The sequence below is a fragment of the Leptodactylus fuscus genome, chromosome 2 (assembly GCF_031893055.1).
Source record: "Leptodactylus fuscus isolate aLepFus1 chromosome 2, aLepFus1.hap2, whole genome shotgun sequence".
In the NCBI taxonomy this organism is placed as follows: domain Eukaryota; kingdom Metazoa; phylum Chordata; class Amphibia; order Anura; family Leptodactylidae; genus Leptodactylus; species Leptodactylus fuscus.
Genome location: NC_134266.1, coordinates 276314936 through 276326361, shown reverse-complemented (window position 1 = coordinate 276326361; position 11426 = coordinate 276314936).

The following is an 11426-nucleotide window of genomic DNA, read 5'->3' as shown; positions in this document are numbered from 1 at the left end:
AGAGATGAAATATACCCCATAAGTGCGACACATGTGAGGAAGGTCACCAGCGAAACACAGCGGGGTGAGGGGCCATATACTAAAGATGGAGAAAGAAAGCAGTACATGGAAACTAGATGGATGAGATAGATAGATAGATAGATAGATAGATAGATAGATAGATAGATAGGAGATAGATAGATAGATAGATAGATAGATAGATAGATAGATAGATAGGAGATAGATAGATAGATAGATAGATAGGAGATAGATAGATAGATAGATAGATAGATAGATAGATAGATAGATAGGAGATAGATAGATAGATAGATAGATAGATAGGAGATAGATAGATAGATAGATAGATAGATAGATAGATAGATAGATAGATAGATAGGAGATAGATAGATAGATAGATAGATAGATAGGAGATAGATAGATAGATAGATAGATAGATAGATAGGAGATAGATAGATAGATAGATAGATAGATAGATAGATAGATAGATAGGAGATAGATAGATAGATAGATAGATAGATAGGAGATAGATAGATAGATAGATAGATAGATAGATAGATAGATAGATAGGAGATAGATAGATAGGAGATAGATAGATAGATAGATAGATAGATAGATAGATAGATAAAATAAGAGATAGATAGATAGATAGATAGATAGATAGATGATAGATAGATAGATAGATAGATAGATAGATAGATAGATAGATAGATGATAGATAGATAGATAGATAGATAGATAGATAGATAGATAGGAGATAGATAGATAGATAGATAGATAGATAGATAGGAGATAGATAGATAGATAGATAGATAGATAGATAGATAGATGATAGATAGATAGATAGATAGATAGATAGATGATAGATAGATAGATAGATAGATAGATAGATAGGAGATAGATAGATAGATAGATAGATAGATATTATTATAGATAGTAATATTTCAGGATAGAAATGAGGTTTATTGTACTAACAGAAAATGTGCAATATGCATTAAACCAAAATTTGACTGGTGCAAAAGTCTGGGCACCTCAACAGAAAAGTGTCAGTAATATTTAGTAGATCCTCCTTTCGCCTCTAGTCGCTTCCTGGAGCTTTTAATCAGTTCCTGGATCCTGGATGAAGGGATTTTGGACCATTCATCTTTACAAAACAATTCAAGTTCAGATAAGTTTATCTTATCTTATCTTATATCACCTATAGCGCCCCCTCCTCCCAGGACCAGAGCTGCAATACTCAGAACTACACTGTTATTTATATATAAATTGTATGTGAGATAAATATGTGCAGCGCCCAGAAATGCTAAACATAGATACAATGTATCATTATATATAATAATATAGTATAGAGGGGAGGAGCCAAAACACAGCTAGCCTTAAAGGAGCTGCACACAAATAGCTGCCAAACCTCATACATGAATAGTGTCTATTGATCCCTGCTATCAGCCATGTTAGGAGAGGAGAGGCCGACTGTAGGACAGGAGAATACAATCTATTACTATCTGTTATCAGCCATGTCAGGAGAGGAGAGGCCGACTGTAGGACAGGAGAATACAATCTATTACTATCTGTTATCAGCCATGTCAGGAGAGGAGAGGCCGACTGTAGGACAGGGGAATACAATCTATTACTATCTGTTATCAGCCATGTCAGGAGAGGAGAGGCCGACTGTAGGACAGGGGAATACAATCTATTACTATCTGTTATCAGCCATGTTAGGAGAGGAGAGGCCGACTGTAGGACAGGGGAATACAATCTATTACTATCTGTTATCAGCCATGTCAGGAGAGGAGAGGCCGACTGTAGGACAGGGGAATGCAATCTATTACTATCTGTTATCAGCCATGTCAGGAGGGGAGAGGCTGACTGTAGGACAGGGCAATACAATCTATTACTATCTGTTATCAGCCATGTCAGGAGAGGCCGACTGTAGGACAGGAGAATACAATCTATTACTATCTGTTATCAGCCATGTCAGGAGAGGAGAGGCCGACTGTAGGACAGGGGAATACAATCTACTACTATCTGTTATCAGCCATGTCAGGAGAGGAGAGGCCGACTGTAGGACAGGGGAATACAATCTATTACTATCTGTTATCAGCCATGTCAGGAGGGGAGAGGCCGACTGTAGGACAGGGGAATACAATCTATTACTATCTGTTATCAGCCATGTCAGGAGAGGCCGACTGTAGGACAGGGGAATACAATCTACTACTATCTGTTATCAGCCATGTCAGGAGAGGAGAGGCCGACTGTAGGACAGGAGAATACAATCTATTACTATCTGTTATCAGCCATGTCAGGAGAGGAGAGGCCGACTGTAGGACAGGGGAATACAATCTACTACTATCTGTTATCAGCCATGTCAGGAGAGGAGAGGCCGACTGTAGGACAGGAGAATACAATCTATTACTATCTGTTATCAGCCATGTCAGGAGAGGAGAGGCCGACTGTAGGACAGGGGAATACAATCTATTACTATCTGTTATCAGCCATGTCAGGAGAGGCCGACTGTAGGACAGGGGAATACAATCTATTACTATCTGTTATCAGCCATGTCAGGAGAGGAGAGGCCGACTGTAGGACAGGGGAATACAATCTATTACTATCTGTTATCAGCCATGTCAGGAGAGGAGAGGCCGACTGTAGGACAGGGGAATACAATCTATTATTATCTGTTATCAGCCATGTCAGTAGAGGCCGACTGTAGGACAGGAGAATACAATCTATTACTATCTGTTATCAGCCATGTCAGGAGAGGCTGACTGTAGGACAGGGGAATACAATCTACTACTATCTGTTATCAGCCATGTCAGGAGAGGAGAGGCTGACTGTAGGACAGGAGAATACAATCTATTACTATCTGTTATCAGCCATGTCAGGGGGGAGAGGCCGGCTGTAGGACAGGAGAATACAATCTATTACTATCTGTTATCAGCCATGTCAGGAGAGGAGAGGCCGACTGTAGGACAGGAGAATACAATCTATTACTATCTGTTATCAGCCATGTCAGGAGAGGAGAGGACGACTGTAGGACAGGGGAATACAATCTATTACTATCTGTTATCAGCCATGTCAGGAGAGGAGAGGCCGACTGTAGGACAGGGGAATACAATCTATTACTATCTGTTATCAGCCATGTCAGGAGAGGCCGACTGTAGGACAGGGGAATACAATCTACTACTATCTGTTATCAGCCATGTCAGGAGAGGAGAGGCCGACTGTAGGACAGGAGAATACAATCTATTACTATCTGTTATCAGCCATGTCAGGAGAGGAGAGGCCGACTGTAGGACAGGGGAATACAATCTATTACTATCTGTTATCAGCCATGTCAGGAGAGGCCGACTGTAGGACAGGGGAATACAATCTATTACTATCTGTTATCAGCCATGTCAGGAGAGGCCGACTGTAGGACAGGGGAATACAATCTATTACTATCTGTTATCAGCCATGTCAGGAGAGGAGAGGCCGACTGTAGGACAGGGGAATACAATCTATTACTATCTGTTATCAGCCATGTCAGGAGAGGAGAGGCCAACTGTAGGACAGGGGAATACAATCTATTACTATCTGTTATCAGCCATGTCAGTAGAGGCCGACTGTAGGACAGGAGAATACAATCTATTACTATCTGTTATCAGCCATGTCAGGAGAGGAGAGGCCGACTGTAGGACAGGGGAATACAATCTATTACTATCTGTTATCAGCCATGTTAGGAGAGGAGAGGCCGACTGTAGGACAGGGGAATACAATCTATTACTATCTGTTATCAGCCATGTCAGGAGAGGAGAGGCCGACTGTAGGACAGGGGAATACAATCTATTACTATCTGTTATCAGCCATGTCAGGAGAGGAGAGGCCGACTGTAGGACAGGGGAATACAATCTATTACTATCTGTTATCAGCCATGTCAGGAGAGGCCGACTGTAGGACAGGGGAATACAATCTATTACTATCTGTTATCAGCCATGTCAGGAGAGGCCGACTGTAGGACAGGGGAATACAATCTATTACTATCTGTTATCAGCCATGTCAGGAGAGGAGAGGCCGACTGTAGGACAGGGGAATACAATCTATTACTATCTGTTATCAGCCATGTCAGGAGAGGAGAGGCCAACTGTAGGACAGGGGAATACAATCTATTACTATCTGTTATCAGCCATGTCAGTAGAGGCCGACTGTAGGACAGGAGAATACAATCTATTACTATCTGTTATCAGCCATGTCAGGAGAGGCTGACTGTAGGACAGGGGAATACAATCTACTACTATCTGTTATCAGCCATGTCAGGAGAGGAGAGGCTGACTGTAGGACAGGAGAATATAATCTATTACTATCTGTTATCAGCCATGTCAGGAGAGGAGAGGCCGACTGTAGGACAGGGGAATACAATCTATTACTATCTGTTATCAGCCATGTCAGGAGAGGAGAGGCCGACTGTAGGACAGGGGAATACAATCTATTACTATCTGTTATCAGCCATGTCAGGAGAGGCCGACTGTAGGACAGGGGAATACAATCTACTACTATCTGTTATCAGCCATGTCAGGAGAGGAGAGGCCGACTGTAGGACAGGGGAATACAATCTATTACTATCTGTTATCAGCCATGTCAGGAGAGGAGAGGCTGACTGTAGGACAGGAGAATACAATCTATTACTATCTGTTATCAGCCATGTCAGGAGAGGCCGACTGTAGGACAGGGGAATACAATCTACTACTATCTGTTATCAGCCATGTCAGGAGAGGAGAGGCCGACTGTAGGACAGAGGAATACAATCTATTACTATCTGTTATCAGCCATGTCAGGAGAGGAGAGGCCGACTGTAGGACAGGAGAATACAATCTATTACTATCTGTTATCAGCCATGTCAGGAGAGGAGAGGCCGACTGTAGGACAGGGGAATACAATCTACTACTATCTGTTATCAGCCATGTCAGGAGAGGAGAGGCTGACTGTAGGACAGGGGAATACAATCTACTACTATCTGTTATCAGCCATGTCAGGAGAGGAGAGGCCGACTGTAGGACAGGAGAATACAATCTATTATTATCTGTTATCAGCCATGTCAGGAGAGGCCGACTGTAGGACAGGGGAATACAATCTATTACTATCTGTTATCAGCCATGTCAGGAGAGGAGAGGCTGACTGTAGGACAGGAGAATACAATCTATTACTATCTGTTATCAGCCATGTCAGGAGAGGCCGACTGTAGGACAGGGGAATACAATCTACTACTATCTGTTATCAGCCATGTCAGGAGAGGAGAGGCCGACTGTAGGACAGGGGAATACAATCTATTACTATCTGTTATCAGCCATGTCAGGAGAGGAGAGGCCGACTGTAGGACAGGAGAATACAATCTATTACTATCTGTTATCAGCCATGTCAGGAGAGGCCGACTGTAGGACAGGGGAATACAATCTACTACTATCTGTTATCAGCCATGTCAGGAGAGGAGAGGCCGACTGTAGGACAGGAGAATACAATCTATTACTATCTGTTATCAGCCATGTCAGGAGAGGAGAGGCCGACTGTAGGACAGGAGAATACAATCTATTACTATCTGTTATCAGCCATGTCAGGAGAGGAGAGGCCGACTGTAGGACAGGGGAATACAATCTACTACTATCTGTTATCAGCCATGTCAGGAGAGGAGAGGCTGACTGTAGGACAGGGGAATACAATCTACTACTATCTGTTATCAGCCATGTCAGGAGAGGAGAGGCTGACTGTAGGACAGGGGAATACAATCTACTACTATCTGTTATCAGCCATGTCAGGAGAGGAGAGGCTGACTGTAGGACAGGGGAATACAATCTACTACTATCTGTTATCAGCCATGTCAGGAGAGGAGAGGCTGACTGTAGGACAGGAGAATACAATCTATTACTATCTGTTATCAGCCATGTCAGGAGAGGCCGACTGTAGGACAGGGGAATACAATCTACTACTATCTGTTATCAGCCATGTCAGGAGAGGCCGACTGTAGGACAGGGGAATACAATCTATTACTATCTGTTATCAGCCATGTCAGGCAGGGACTAATGAATTGTTCTGCTGTATTTCTGGCAGATTGTGAATAACCCACAAATGCTTAATCTTCTCCCTCTGTGCTGTGGTGATAATAACCAATGTAAACTCATAATTATGGGAAGTTTTATTAAGTGACAGATGGCAGAGCCACAAAAATAATGAGATCAACCCGGAAAGAAAAATATGTGAACCAACTGTACTGACCCAGAGACACGACTACTCAGCGAGTACTGAGGCTGCACAGGAGCGACCCCTGCTGGTGACAGAGTGGCAGTGCAGGGGAATTCAGCAGGACGTTGTATAAGGATGCAGGATCAGGGCCAAAATGTAAAGTAAATAAGGATATGCCGGTAGCAGAGCTGTAATAATATTATATAATATATACATATATCCTGGACATTCCTCTACATTATTGTAAAAATAGGAGGCGAACAAAAGCCCAACATAAAGTTCCTCAACAACAATGCAAACTTTTAGCAGCCATTAAACCCTTAAGGCTCCTGGGATGGGGTGTAACTGCACTCTCTGCACTCAGGGACTTACATCAATGGGCTATGAATCCTCAAATCTGAGCGGTCCCCTTTGCCATTGTCACCTCCATCTGTATGGTCGGCGTTTATGTCTTATTGTGTTACACCCTGTATAAATACACCCATCCCCCATAGCATCAGTGGTCTGTAACCTGTATCTCTCCAGCTGATGTGACCCCTTGTATGCACTGACAGTCTAAGACATTTGGGAGTTGTAGTCTTGCAGTAACTTAGGTTTTCTCCAGGAGTTTGCTGGCGCTTCCTTCAATATTGTCCCTGCTGTGTCTCTTATATTGTCCCTGCTGTGTCTCTGATATTGTCCTTGCTGTGTCTCTGATATTGTCCTTGCTGTGTCTCTGATATTGTCCCTGCTGTGCTGCTACAGGTGCAGTGTTCTGTAGTGCAGCAGGTACTCCTCTGTCCCAGGTGCTGACCGGCTGTGGCTCATTGTATTGCATCTCATGTCTCTTGTACTGTGCCGGCGTATACTGCACTATTTTACTACCACATATCTGCTGTGCCTCCTTATTCTGCATGTTCTGTACCTAGTGTGTCTCCTTATACTATATTCTGTATCTCCTTGTACTGTACCTGGTGTGTCTTATACTGTACAGTCTTGCACAGCTATGTATCTGCCGTGTCTCCCCATACTGTGCCTCTGTATTCTGCACCTACTATAGTCTGTACCTATACACTGTATGTTCTGAGCTGTCTTTGTAATGAAGCGGCTGTGCTTAAACTGTACATTACTGTATTACCATCTATCTGCTGTCTGTCTATACTGTGCTTCCTTGTACTGTATCTGGTGTCTCCTTATACTGTACTTTCTTGCCATATATCTGCCTCTGTATTCTGCACCTACTATACTATGTTCCTTCTTTGTACTGTACTTAGTGTCTCTGTGCCTCTCTATTCTGCACCTTCCCTGCATTATATATCCTGTGCCTCCTTATATTATACTCCATGTGCCTCCTTATACTGTATGCTTTTACACTACCATATACCTGCTGTCTCTATACTGTTTCTCCTAGTACTGTACTTGTTGTGCCTTCTTTTTCTGTCCCTTTTCTACTTCTACCTTCTTTGTACGGTATTTGCTGTTCTTCTCCATTGTACCTTCTATACCTCCATACACTATACCGATTCTCACTCTCTATACTGTACCTTCAGTGCCTCCTTATTCTATACTTTCTTACACTACTATACAGTATGCTGTACCTCCCCAAACCGTACCCCTTATGCTGGACTATGCAGCAGCGCAACTGCTCAGTGGTCAACACTGTTGCCTTGTAGTACTGGGTTCAAATCAGACCTAGGACAACATCTGCAAGGGGTTTGTATAGTTCCCTCCTTGAAGTCCCTGTGTTCTACCTGCTGTGCTTCTGTATACTGGATTGTGTTGCACCTGCTGTGCCTCCCTATAGAGGACTGTGTTGTACTTGCTGTGCCTCCCTACACAGGATTGTGTTGTATCTGTTGTGCCTCCCTATACAGTACTGTGTTATATCTGTTGTGCCTCCTTATACAGGATTGTGTTGCACCTGCTGTGCCTCCCTATAGAGGAATGTGTTGTACCTGCTTTGCCTCCCCATACAGGACTGTTATACCTTTTGTGCCTCCTTATACAGGATTGTGTTGTACCTGCTGTGCCTTCCTACACTGGATTGTGTTTTATTTGCTGTGCCTCCTTATACAGGAATGTGTTGTACCTGCTGTGCCTCCCTCTACAGGACTGAGCTGTACCTGTTGTGCCTCTCTATCAGGATTGTGTTGTACCTGCTGTGCGTTCCTACACTGGATTGTGTTTTATTTGCTGTGCCTCCCTATACAGGATTGTGTTGTACCTGCTGTGCCTCCCTCTACAGGACTGAGCTGTACCTATTGTGCCTCCCAATCAGGATTGTGTTGTACCTGCTGTACCTCCTTTTGCTGTTCTTACCCCCTCCAGTGCTTCTTATACCTCAGCTAGCTACTCCCTTGTACTATTCAGCTGTACCCATTTGTACATCTAAATGTATTGAGGACAGTGTAGAGCCCCCAGCTCATGGGCCCCTATCCCGAGCATCCACCTACTCTACCTCCTGCAGACATACATCACTGGACTCAGCAGGATGCAAAAATTCCTTCCTATTGCAAAATGAGAAAATATCAAAGAAGGAAAAAAAGTTGTAAAATAACAAGGTCAGAATTCTTCTGATCATTGCAAGTGTTAACCCTTTAAGATGATCTTCTATGTATCAATGAAACACTAAGACTGTGCAAGTCCTGGCTATCGCTCTGGTACAGAAGATACGGAAGATACGGAAGCGCTACTTAAGCAAACCATACAGGGTTAAATACAAAGACAAGAACCTGAGGCAGCGACTCCTTGTACTCACCGCCACTCACCCGATCCTATGCGATCTGTCACATTCCAGGGAAAGTGAAAGTTTTCTTCCTTGGGAGGAGCTGAGGCTTATGATGCAAGATGATGAGGGCGCTGAGCTGTAAGGCGCTGTATGATTATACCGGCAACGTGCGCACATTTACCCAAATCTCACACCAAGGGGTTATTTTGACTCAATGTTTCTGTATTTAGAACCGTGAGGTTAACAAAATACACATGTGGCCGCAACACCCCGAGGCGAGAGGCCAGGGCGAACGGGCGGAGGCTGAAACTATTCCAAGACTAAACACATAGGAGGAAATCAAAGCTGTAACAACTCCCTAAAATATAGGAGAGAGTGAAATACCCAGTGTAAACAGAGCTGAAGTGAGGAATAGCAATATATATAGTGTAACAATATAGAGAATACAGTGTTACATCAGAGTATAGAGATACATAGAGCTCAAACTTATCACAGCTGAGGGTCTGTTACTAGAGGCGAAAGCAAAACACAGCAGCAGCACAATCTGTATAATGTATGGTTAGTTTGTTACAATGTATCAGTGCCGGTGACATCTACTACATTACCTGTATATAGAGAGTTATCACTGTGTTATCTGTGGTGTTACATAGGACTGCCGGTGACATCTACTACATTACCTGTATATAGAGAGTTATCACTGTGTTATCTGTGGTATTACATAGGACTGCCGGTGACATCTACTACATTACCTGTATATAGAGAGTTATCACTGTGTTATCTGTGGTATTACATAGGACTGCCGGTGACATCTACTACATTACCTGTGTATAGAGAGTTATCACTGTGTTATCTGTGGTATTACATAGGACTGCTGGTGACATCTACTACATTACCTGTATATAGAGAGTTATCACTGTGTTATCTGTGGTGTTACATAGGACTGCCGGTGACATCTACTACATTACCTGTACTCAGAGAGTTATCACTGTGTTATCTGTGGTGTTACATAGGACTGACGGTGACATCTACTACATTACCTGTATATAGAGAGTTATCACTGTGTTATCTGTGGTGTTACATAGGACTGCCGGTGACATCTACTACATTACCTGTATATAGAGAGTTATCACTGTGTTATCTGTGGTGTTACATAGGACTGCCGGTGACATCTACTACATTACCTGTACTCAGAGAGTTATCACTGTGTTATCTGTGGTATTACATAGGACTGCTGGTGACATCTACTACATTACCTGTATATAGAGAGTTATCACTGTGTTATCTGTGGTATTACATAGGACTGCTGGTGACATCTACTACATTACCTGTATATAGAGAGTTATCACTGTGTTATCTGTGGTGTTACATAGGACTGACGGTGACATCTACTACATTACCTGTATATAGAGAGTTATCACTGTGTTATCTGTGGTGTTACATAGGACTGCCGGTGACATCTACTACATTACATAGGACTGCCGGTGACATCTACTACATTACCTGTACTCAGAGAGTTATCACTGTGTTATCTGTGGTGTTACATAGGACTGCCGGTGACATCTACTACATTACCTGTACTCAGAGAGTTATCACTGTGTTATCTGTGGTGTTACATAGGACTGCCGGTGACATCTACTACATTACCTGTATATAGAGAGTTATCACTGTGTTATCTGTGGTGTTACATAGGACTGCCGGTGACATCTACTACATTACCTGTATATAGAGAGTTATCACTGTGTTATCTGTGGTGTTACATAGGACTGCCGGTGACATCTACTACATTACCTGTATATAGAGAGTTATCACTGTGTTATCTGTGGTGTTACATAGGACTGCCGGTGACATCTACTACATTACCTGTATATAGAGAGTTATCACTGTGTTATCTGTGGTGTTACACTGGTGTTATACTTCACTGCCACTGTCTATCTGTTCTATACTGTACTGCCACTGCCTGTTCTATACTGTACTGCCGCTGTCTGCCTGTTCTATACTGCACTGCCACTGTCTGCCTGTTCTATACTGCACTGCCGCTGTCTGCCTGTTCTATACTGCACTGCCGCTGTCTGCCTGTTCTATTCTGTACTGCCACTGTCTGCCTGTTCTATACTGCACTGCCGCTGTCTGCCTGTTCTATACTGTACTGCCGCTGTCTGCCTGTTCTATACTGCACTGCCGCTGTCTGCCTGTTCTATTCTGTACTGCCACTGTCTGCCTGTTCTATACTGCACTGCCACTTCCTGCCTGTTCTATACTGTACTGCCGCTGTCTGCCTGTTCTATACTGCACTGCCGCTGTCTGCCTGTTCTATACTGTACTGCCGCTGTCTGCCTGTTCTATACTGTACTGCCGCTGTCTGCCTGTTCTATACTGCACTGCCGCTGTCTGCCTGTTCTATTCTGTACTGCCACTGTCTGCCTGGTCTATACTGCACTGCCGCTTCCTGCCTGTTCTATACTGTACTGCCGCTTCCTGCCTGTTCTATACTGCACTGCCGCTTCCTGCCTGT